Genomic DNA, 10,565 nt, shown 5'->3' with positions numbered 1-10,565 from the left:
CATAAAGAAATCCTTTAAAGTGCTGTTTGTTTCTGTCCCAGCCAAACATCATTTGGCTTTTTTTACGCTAGATATTGATTCATTTAAATGCAGGAAAGTACAAACACTGGCTCAGGCTCAATGATTTTTAAACCTTAGGTGGAAAAATCCCGATGGACAAATTCACAGAATACACTTCAGATCTTAAATCACTCCTGTGATTTAGGATTTGATCATAATTAGTTAACAAAACTTTAAGACAAAAACTTCCTGTAGAGAACTGGGTCTTTATTTTATTTACACTGTCAAGTCCTTATAACTGTAAATGTTTTTGTATAATAAATAAATCTCTAAAAATCCACCGTCGCTGAGGTCATGTTTATTGCAAAGACACTTTTACAGTATATTCTGAAGTTGGCTGACCCTTTGAGGAGCCCTGAACCGGCGAAGCGTTGTGGAACATACTGTGTTCATTCACTGAAAGGCAAACACTCATCTAAACAGTCTAAGGTGATGAACCAGCTTGAATGTAACATGAGGTTAACTATATAAAGATGTTTATTACATTTTTTAAAGAATGAAAACCTTATAGATTCATTAGATTGCAATTGAGATTGAAGCAGCTGTTCAGCCTTCACCTTTATGGAAGCTGACTATTACTAATACTATTTTACTATTTGGTATTGGTATTTTACTGTAGCAAAATAGGCATAGAAGGAGGCTACGACTCTGTCAGAGGGCAGTCAACCTGTGTACTTTTCATTTTCTACTATGAATCCAGGTGCTAATAAGATGCTAGAGTCGTGATTGCGCTGTCCGGCTCCTATTTGTTTCCAACCCCACACATGCAACACGTCCCGGCTCATCCAGGAATGCTCTTCACAACCTCGCTTTCACATCCTATAATTGATTCTGTGTTGTTGTGTTATTGTATACGATTTAATAAAAGAAAACTTATTTCATTGCAGTTTTCCTGTGTGCTCTCCTTTTCTCCGTGGCAAATCGAGCAGGTTGTAGAAACCTGCGAGATATAAAAGTTTACTATAAGTGATAAATCAGCATTCACGGCATTGAAGATATTCCAAATTATAACCAGGAGCTGGTGAATAGAGTATACAGGCAAATATTTGCATGATACACAAGGCAATTCCCAAGTGTTGTGCTCTTTATGCAAACACAGTATAATTTTGCAAAATAACAAGACATTGTAATTCCACTCAAATAACTTCTCCTCAGAAAATGATTTCTTGTTTTTGTTGTTTGGCCTCTCCAATTTCCCCCTTGGTTGCTCACCATCACACTAAAGACACAGCCAAAAAGCACTGCCACACACAAATATTCTCATGCTCAAGTTAATTATTTTCTATATTTGACTAAATATTATTTGCGAGTTCAATGATGCTTTGAGCGAACGAAAGGTTATGAAACACAATAAAGGTTCCAGTAATGAATTACTGTACTTTTGCATTTGTCACACTATATTGTGACATTACTTAGAATGTGTGCAGCTAATTCTTTATCCCAGATGAGAGCGGTGAATCCTAATGAGGCTAAAATGTGTTTCTCCTAGAGACAGTTGCGGTGTTCAGATGTTTACTCTGACTTTAAATGCTAAACCATACAATATGCAAAGGCACTGTTTTTTTGGAGTGAACTGTAACAGGACTGTCATGTGTGAAAAAAAAACGTGATAACTAATTTCCTCAATCTCACTTCTTTGCTCAATGCCCTACAAATCCTCCACAATCCAGTTGATGTGCTGAATGGCTTCTGAAGTAAGTGGCATGAAAGAGAAATATCTTCTTCCACCACTGCTCACAAGCACCTCGAGTGAGAACTATAAAGTGTTTGTGAGTGAGGGATTTGAGTCTGCTCTTTTGACAGGTTTAAACCCAGCCATCCAATCTTAATCCTATGGGCAAAATGCTCTCTTGCAAAGGATTCAGTCATCTGCTTTCAACCTCTGACACGAACAGAAAAATGCACATTTCCTAATGCCACATCCCCATTGTGCTGTGTTTCAACATCTGTATCTATGGAATTATCACTTCTAGACTATAATCTTGGAGCCCATGTTTAATACTACTCTTTGTCATGTAAATCAGTGATTTGACTGGGGTTTCGTTTAAACAATCCCCATATTCGAGGCAATTCAAAGTCTCTCATCAAAAGTGATACCAAAGTCTAGTAAAAGGGAGTGAAGCACTATGGTCAAGTCACAAGCAGAGGTGCAGTTATTAAAGAATTAAACATTAGAATAAATAAATGTCAATATTTTGTACTGTGGCTATGTGTGGAATGTTTTTTTGTGTTCCTATAGTTAACTGACACAATTCTGAAGTTCATATAAATGCAGAGCTTAGTACAGCTGCTCCACTGTGCTAACTATGTGTTATGTAATGGATATTTATACATTTCTCTCAATGCGTTTATAGCTGGTCATCGTTATTATTGGGTTTGTTCTTCTTTAAATTGCAGGTTGCTTAAGGCCTGCCTAAGTTGTGCTATGGTGGTGGACACCAGGGAAAGTAAATGCTAAGTGGATCAATAACATGTAGGAAGAAAACTTACAGTAGAACTTCTGTGGTGTTATGGACTCTCTCCAGAAAGTGTTCTTAATATTGTAAGACTTCAGCCTCCAGGGAATCAGATGAAATCTGGTGTTTTTCTTCCCTGGGTTCCTTAATAGGTCTCCTGGGCCTTCCAACCAATATGTAGCAAGACAAAAATAAAAACATTGATAATTTGTAAGTTGTGCAGTGGGGGAGGGGGATAAGACACACCTCTTTAATGTGCTGTGCTTCGCGTCTGCTGCTGTGGCCACGAGCACTCGTTCCTCAGCTGTGAGGAGATAGAAACATACTGTAAGTGATCTAGTCTGTTTTTGAACTACCTGGTCGCTGAGTTACACACTAGACAGTTTTGTTCTACTTTAGAAGTCTAAACTTTAGTCTGTACCTGTCTACAGCAAGTACACAATTATTATGACATACAGTAGTGTATAACATTCATATATTCAGATATTAACACAGATGGCAGTGCTATGTACAGATTAATGTGCAGCTTTATAAATGACATTGAATCTATAAACATTAGTTGCAGTGCAAGTTGCAAATTGTGAAAAAAAAGAAAAAATATTCAGTACAGTTTGTGCAAATTGAGTGGACATTTAGTGTCGCACAACAGTAAGCAGAGCTTGATAGTGCGTCACATAAGGCGATGGCCTAATATAAAAGAGTGACTTGGTGCAGTGGTGATGGATACAGTTCAGCATTTGCATGTGCGAGAGAGGCGAGGAGGCAGAGGGGCATGCTGGGTAGAGGTCAGAGGTCAGCAAGGAAACAGCTGTGGGAAAGAGGCTGGTTCTGAGTGTGGTGGTCCTGGTCCGGAGGCCCCTAATAAAGGGCAAGCAGTCCATGTGAAGAGTGAGGGGAGGTGGGTCCTGTGGGTCTGCTCAGCGGCTGGAAGTGGAGTCCTTTCCACCACCCGCCGCTGTGCCCTGCGTTTAGCGACAGCAGACGCTTCCCCTGCTGGTGAGAGCGCTCTCCATCGCACAGCAGAGGATCAGCTGGATGGCTGAAGACCGCTGCTTCTTCAGAGTCCTCAGGAAGAGGAGGCGACTCACCTACGCTACAATATGAGTTCCAACAAATTAAACAGCCATGGGTTCAGATTTGCTGTACTTCCTTTTAAACACGGAGCCTAAACAGTCACAGCTGCACACAAGCTGCAGCTCCCCCATGCAACTTTAATGACTGTTATATTGCATGTTACTAATGCTGCTCTCACTGTTTTTAGAGTACAAACTGAGAGGAATGAACTTCCACGTAGAACTGCTGCGGACGTCAAACCAAAAACCTGGAGCTGCACTCACCGACTGACAAAACAACTCCAAATTAGGTCCTGATCCCAGTGATTTAAGAGCTCAGCTTATCATGTTGAATTCACACAGTCACAGCAGGGAACCAGTCGGCACATGAGTAATGGTTACACGTTTTTTTTTTTTTTTTGCATTCACGCCCTCCTGTAGAGAAAAACAGTGGCTCTGCATTAGATGGTTTTCATCAGGGCGAAGCTGTGAAAGAAGCAACCTTTTAATCATCATTTTTTTGCATTATAGTGGGAGCGTAAAATTACCAGACGTAACCTTGGGTGACTGTTACGTATCAATTCCATTCATTCGTTTCTGTGTAACTTGGTCAGGAAAACCATTCCACTGGATTTTCTCTCCAATATTACCATAAATTTAATGCACTTGCCCTCCCTTTGGGATGTAACAAGGAGGGCGGTTTGGTAAAGTCACATTTCTATTTGCCTTAACCACATGTATGACAACTGATTGAGCCCAGCATTTTCATTGGAACATTTAGGGGAAAAAAACCTGAATACGGCGACTTAGCGCTGGCGTCCGGCGCTACGCCGAGGGCAACGCATATTCACAGTGACACGTCCCCCCACTACTGCAGGAGGCGGCCCTCCTGAATCACTCTCCTCCAGGATGATTGTGTAGCATGTGCGGCTCCAGAGGTCTGAGGCCTGGCTTGTGTCCCTAATTTCTCAGTACCCATAAGGCCAAAGAAGCATTGTCCTGGTCTCAACACAATGTGATCTACCTCCAGTAGACAACGAATTCCAGCTGGGCTTATTCCTTCTTTCTTTCAACCTTCTCCCAGTGACAGATGGGAGGAAAAAGTAGAAAAAAAAATCCTTGAAGACAAAGAAATTAGTTCCTTTTATATGGATCCAGTGCAGTTAGACACCGGGGATGTTTGGCAGGGGTAGGAAAGCAGTTGCAGGCTTTCAGTATCATTTTACCCCTCATTGTTGCAAAAAAAATACACTACAGTAGAAGAGTCATAAAAGCTTGACTATAATAGAAACCTGTCTGACATTGTTTGTATTGTTTTATTGAACACAAGAGCCGTACGCCTCAATATAAATAGAAAAACGCAGACAGTGACACATGTGCTCACGTATATACGCATTCGCCTTCTATTATTACCAAACGTACCTACTCTCGTGCGCACGCACACACACACACACACACACACACACACACCTCTGTGAGCCGGTGATAACTGCTTAGCAGTGTATGCTCCAACAATTGTCAGGCTGCCAGGGCAGAGAAAGCCAGGAAGGGAAGAAGGGGAGGGTGAAGGAGCAGGCTATGAGTGGCACCACAGAGTGGGTACAAGCAGAATTAGACAGGTGCCATGGGGAGAGGTTGGCAGGAAGAGGAAGAAAGGTAGATGTTGGTAAAAAAAGGTGGCTGGACAGATAACAGGAAGTGTGGAAGCGGGAAAGATGGGGAGGACTTCCACATTTCAGCGAATGACAGGACGAGACAGAGACGTGGAAGGACAAAGGAGTGAAGGAGTGAGGGGAGGGAGGCACAGCCCAAGACAGGATATGGAAACAGGGGAGAGGAGAAAATAGCAGACAAAGTGTGAAAAGGGAATGAGAACAAAACAAACCACAGAGGGTGAATGATAATGTGTTACGCAGGCACCTCCACCTCTACTCAATGCAACACTCCTCCTCCTTTCATGGGCTGCTCTCCGTCATCAGCGCCTGTCGCCAAGGACGGCTCAGGCAGGTCTCTGTCACCGGCCGCCATAAAAACCACGCGTGACATAGGTGATGGAGCCCGGCCCCCGTCTTAATTTTTCTTAATTTGCCATAACACTTCACCCAGTCACACATTATGCTACGGAAGGAGAGCGGGAGTGAGAGGAGGGGTGTGATAAGTCGGGACGGTGTGTGTGTGTGTGTGTGTGTGTGTGTGTGTGTGTGTGTGTGTGTGTGTGTGTGTGTGTGTGTGTGGGTGTGTGGGTGTGTGGGTGTGTGGGTGGGTGGGGGGGCGCCAACAAGGCGGCGCTGAGGCAGACGGAGCGGCGGCGGGTCAGCAGTCCACCAGCACCACCATGTGGAGCCACCGCCGGCGCAGCCAGCGCAGCGGGAGCCGCACTCATCAAACGCTTCAGGAAGCACAGGACGCGCGTCTGAACGTCCAGTCTGAGCTCCGAGCACGTGCGCAGCAGCACAAAGTTGCATCCGTCACCAGCAACACGTCCTGTACATGCGATATGTTTTTGCTTTACTAAACAGAAGAGAAGGACCCGCTTTAAATGATAATGTAGTGTAATATAATATAATGCTGTGCTGCATTGGACGCCGTCCTATCTGGGTCACTACGGTGTGCGCTGTTGTGCTGTATCCCCATTAGTCCATGTCAACAACTGACCTGCTTTTCCTGCCTGCTTCCCTCCTCCTCCTCCTCCTCCTCCTCCGCCGTGTAAAACCATTTAGCCTGGGACGAGACAACCATTCATTCACTTTCACTTTGTGCAAAGAAAAAAATATATATATATTGCAGCCCAAGTTTAAAATCAATCACATCGACCTTTGGAAATGTTCATTTCTAATGTGCTGCAGTGTTGTTAAACTCACTTCGTCCGTGAGGCACAATCTTCACGTTCGTCACTCCGATGCCCGGACAGACAGGCTGGAACAAAACACACTTGCTGGCTGGAAATCTTGACAGTTTATATGTAAATGGAGGAGCCGAGGAGGAAGTTTGGATCCAGAGGAGCCTTTCGGTGCCTACGTTTAGCCGGACGTTCGGCGACACAGTGACAGGACGTGCAGATTTTGGGGTGTGAATGTTGCTGCTGGACGATGAGGCTCTGCTAATCAGGTGCTATGCTGCACGTCTGTCGCTGCATAAAGCTTGGCATTAACAGAAAAACACGTACCGCAATAACAGTACCCTGCAAATATAGGTTCAAGCACAGTGAGTCGACATCTGCCTCGACGGCAAAAGAAACCCTGCAAATCAGCATCAAACGGAAGTGTATCATTACGCTCAGGTTCAGCTGTGATGACCAGCCTTCGGGGGGAGAGGATCTCCAGTCCCAAACGGCAAATTAACATAACGCCGGCTTTATTCCTGCAGACCTTAATCAAAAACAAGTCTGAAAGGACTGAGACAGATTTGAAACAGATGAGAAGACAATGCTCCAACACCTGCTGAAGACATTTTAAACGCTCCCCGCGGCTGCACCTGCACCGTCTGTAAACTACGAGTGATCCCGACAGCAATCTGGACCGGGTTACATCACAGGAAGCGTCTTCCTGTCCCACGCGGAGCAGAAGAAGAAGAAGAAGAGCGTGAGGCGACCGGCTGGAAGCGTGTCTCTTTAACGTCTGGGCCCTCGCTCATTTCTCATTCCTCACCCCACCCGTGGGGTTTTGGAGGGAAAGGATAAATCTATGGCAACAACTCAATCACATTACCTTATGTAAATACCCAAGTCGGCTCCCCTCTCTTTGCCACTGTGTCCGCTCCCGGCCCTATGGCTCCTCTGGCAAAGAAATGCGCACGGGGCAAATTAACATTTGCTCTTGTAGTCTGTAAATGGCAGCTCGTGCTCGCCATAGGAATGAAACACTGGCCAGCGCAGGAGAGAGAGAGAGAGAGGGAGAGAGAGGGAGGAGAAAACATTTGAGTGAGCGAGCGATTAATAATTCGTCAGGCAGAGCCGTAACATTTGCTTTTAGCGGCAGACGGCGGAGCTGACTTCCTCGGGAACTTTTGATTCCAAGCATGTTTTGTTCATCAGCAACTTTATCTTCCTCCGTTCATTCCGCGGCACCACAGGGCACATTTTGTTTAACTGCGTTAGAGTTAAGGAGCATGCGTAACATTCCTTTATATGTATTAAAAGCCGGCGTGTTTGTCATTGTTACGGTGGAAGCAGCAGAGGAAGGAAGGCGCCGGGGACGTCTCCCTGGCAATAAGGAGGCCTTTACAATAGGAAGAATATTTGTCCCAATTAGAAAAACAGCAAAAAGACTTCCTAACGATATGCTTCATTATGCAAACATGGCTGTTAGTGCACACTCTAAAAGGCATTCAATGCATATAGTTGACATTTTCCGCTGTGTAAATATGGATACTGACTGATTACGGCGTGGCAGAAGGGGAACAAATGATTTGCAGGGTAAATATATATGTCTACCTGCGTGGCCCTTGCTCTGCATTAAGCGTGTGATCGTTCAAAAAGGCTAAATGACTTCCAGTGTTTGCCTGCAACATTAATATGCTACACAGCCAAAAGTTTCTGGAAAAATGTTAAGATATAAACTGCTTCTTTTCACTTGGGGGACTCTAAGCGTTCCTCGGCTTTAATCGCTCAGCGTTGGATACTCAGTGTTTCATTAACATCTGCTATTTGGTGCTTCGCTTTCCTCCAGGCCTCGGGACCCCCCCCTCAGGCGTCCTAACTCAAGCACATGGCCAGCAGGACCTTGGAGGGGCCACGTGCGCTTATGCTGCGTTTGGGGTTCCCAACTGATGTCTGATTGTATTATGGGATGTAAGCATTTCTAGGACAGCCCTTTGAGATCATTTAAAATGCATGTATTGGACATGTAGTGCTCATCCTACACGCTCAACCTTTTGCATCTTTCACGCGAACGCAGCCTCCGTCGGGGAAGACGCGAGCTATTCTCTCACGTAGAAACTTCAGCTTTATCGAATCAGGTGTAGCAAACACACCGTCATGCTTCTCCAGCAGACTGTGACAGAGCCTAATGAGCCTTTTCCAAAGCAGCTTAACTGTGGTGAATTTCCTCTTGTTGTTGTTGTTGTAGGCCTACCTAGTTGACATTCACCTCAGCAGCTAGTCAAGCGTACCAGCATCTTCAATGAGATGCGCTCCTTTTGATGTGAGGGACAAATGCTGTTACTGATTAAAAAAGAAAATTTATTAGAGCACACGCACGCACGCACGCAGACACACACACACACATGCACACACACAAATCATTTATAGCAAAAATGTATAACCTTGGCTTACTTGTGTGAAGAGTGTCTTGATCAGAGTATCCGTCAGAGAGGTCCTCTTACAGTACATCACACGCTCCATTTCTTTCAAAACATCAGAGGCATCTTCATTAGACTCAAGATGTTTCAGGAGTTCAGCCTTGAGTAAAGCAATAACAGGCACAGTCAGCTGCTCCCCCTCACATATTACCGCGGTGTCGTCATGACTGGAGTCAAAAGCCACATTCACTCTCCTGTGTTAGTCATGTCACAGTCTTTTTAAAGCGCTCGTCTTTAAGGAAACCTTTATCTTTTCAGCTGTTGACAGCATTGTTGCTTGTTGCTTGCGGGAGCTGTTCCGTGGAGACCAACACGTTTCCACTTTGCTGAGTAATCTCCCCGTCACTGGCACAACCCCACAGACATGAGGCGTCAAGGAAAAAATACGAAAAAAAAAAAAAAAACACAGCGACAGCCGCGAATTATTGCTCACTTATCACATGTAGTGTGCCATGGAGATACACAATTACGCAGTACTCGCATTACTCTGTCGGAGCGGCACCGAGCACTCTTCCGCCCACAAGTGAAAGAGGAACGATGCTGTTAGTGCTGACAGGTGAATGCTGAGGCGGGTTCTTTGCACCTTTTCCCTTATCGCTCACGCATCTCGCACAACTTGTGAAAGGCTGCAAGAAACACTATGTATCATCTGGGTTATGTTATGTGCAATCTCCTGCACCAAGGATCTTACGAGGTTTGCCTTTTGGGTATTGAAATGGAGAAAAATTGCCTCATACAGTAGGTAAATCCAGGGAAATATGCTCACGTGCAGTGATTAATCTGTTGCCTGATTCACACAACGTCACCGAACAAACACCACCAAGAGCCACTTTATAAACTGGGCTGCGTAGTATTTTCTTATCGTATATCAATAATTAATTTATTTCCACATTTTCCATTCATCACCCATGAAATGCTAAGGAGTAGACTGATAGCATTGTTCGCGTCTCATCCCTTATTGCGAGGCTACTTCTCCAGTTGTTCAGCACTCAAATGAAGCTTCCAGTCTCCTTTGTTTCCCTTCTTCCTGTCTATCATCTTTTGTTTTGTTATTCGATTCAATAAAAAAAAGAAAACAGCAGATGAGTGCTTGAAATATCCTACTGAGACTAAAGCCTCATTTCCGATGGTGTCCTAGAAACATAAATCTCATTATAATTTCCAACATCAAGACAATCTACTTTGGAGTAACACAAAATTACGAGTAGAGCTAAAAAAAGACTTAAAATAAACATATTGAGAAATCCAAACAACTTCCAACCATACATATGCATGGCAACAACGTGGTGGGGAGAAACTCTTTGATGTCAAGGGAAGAAACAAATAAAGACGTGTTGACATCTTTTGAAACTTCGCCATAATAATTAACAATGCTGCTTTACTGTCACAAGTCGGACCCAAAGATTAGGGCAGCGGTTTTGTACGAACGTCTGATTACACATTGTGGAGCGTCTCATTCAGGCGGCTGTTCAATAATGACGATAAAGCTATTCAAGTGAATACTTTACAAAACCTCCATAAAAACCAAACACCAATGACTGTGCAACAAGCAACGATACAAAGCTGTCGTCGTGATTTCACAACAAAGACGGCCGCACGGTTTGTCATCACATACGTTCTCCTACAATTATGCCTTATATGTAACGGGAACTCATTACACCCTCAAAGCCTTCTCCTGCTAAATCCTTATTATCAAGAT

At 44.1% G+C, this 10,565-nt stretch overlaps 1 long non-coding RNA gene across 3 annotated transcripts; it reads right to left on the bottom strand.

Moving 5' to 3' along the window:
* Positions 1-233: 233 nt before the first annotated feature.
* On the bottom strand, positions 234-9,881 carry LOC121202138 (uncharacterized). 3 transcript variants are annotated; one of them, XR_008694259.1, is made up of 6 exons: positions 8,841-9,881; positions 6,430-7,429; positions 6,224-6,289; positions 2,763-2,820; positions 2,551-2,679; positions 234-1,000 (listed from the first exon to the last, which is right to left on the bottom strand). It is a non-coding gene; the product is annotated as an uncharacterized LOC121202138 (long non-coding RNA). The 3 variants fall into 3 exon arrangements; XR_008694260.1 differs by having other exon boundaries at positions 237-1,000; positions 6,430-6,698; positions 7,276-9,881; XR_005897498.2 differs by having other exon boundaries at positions 239-1,000; positions 6,430-9,881.
* Positions 9,882-10,565: the final 684 nt, after the last annotated feature.

The sequence above is a fragment of the Betta splendens genome, chromosome 3 (assembly GCF_900634795.4).
Source record: "Betta splendens chromosome 3, fBetSpl5.4, whole genome shotgun sequence".
NCBI lineage: Eukaryota > Metazoa > Chordata > Actinopteri > Anabantiformes > Osphronemidae > Betta > Betta splendens.
Note: the sequence above shows the minus strand (reverse complement) of the source record. Positions and strands in the feature narration are given on the sequence as shown.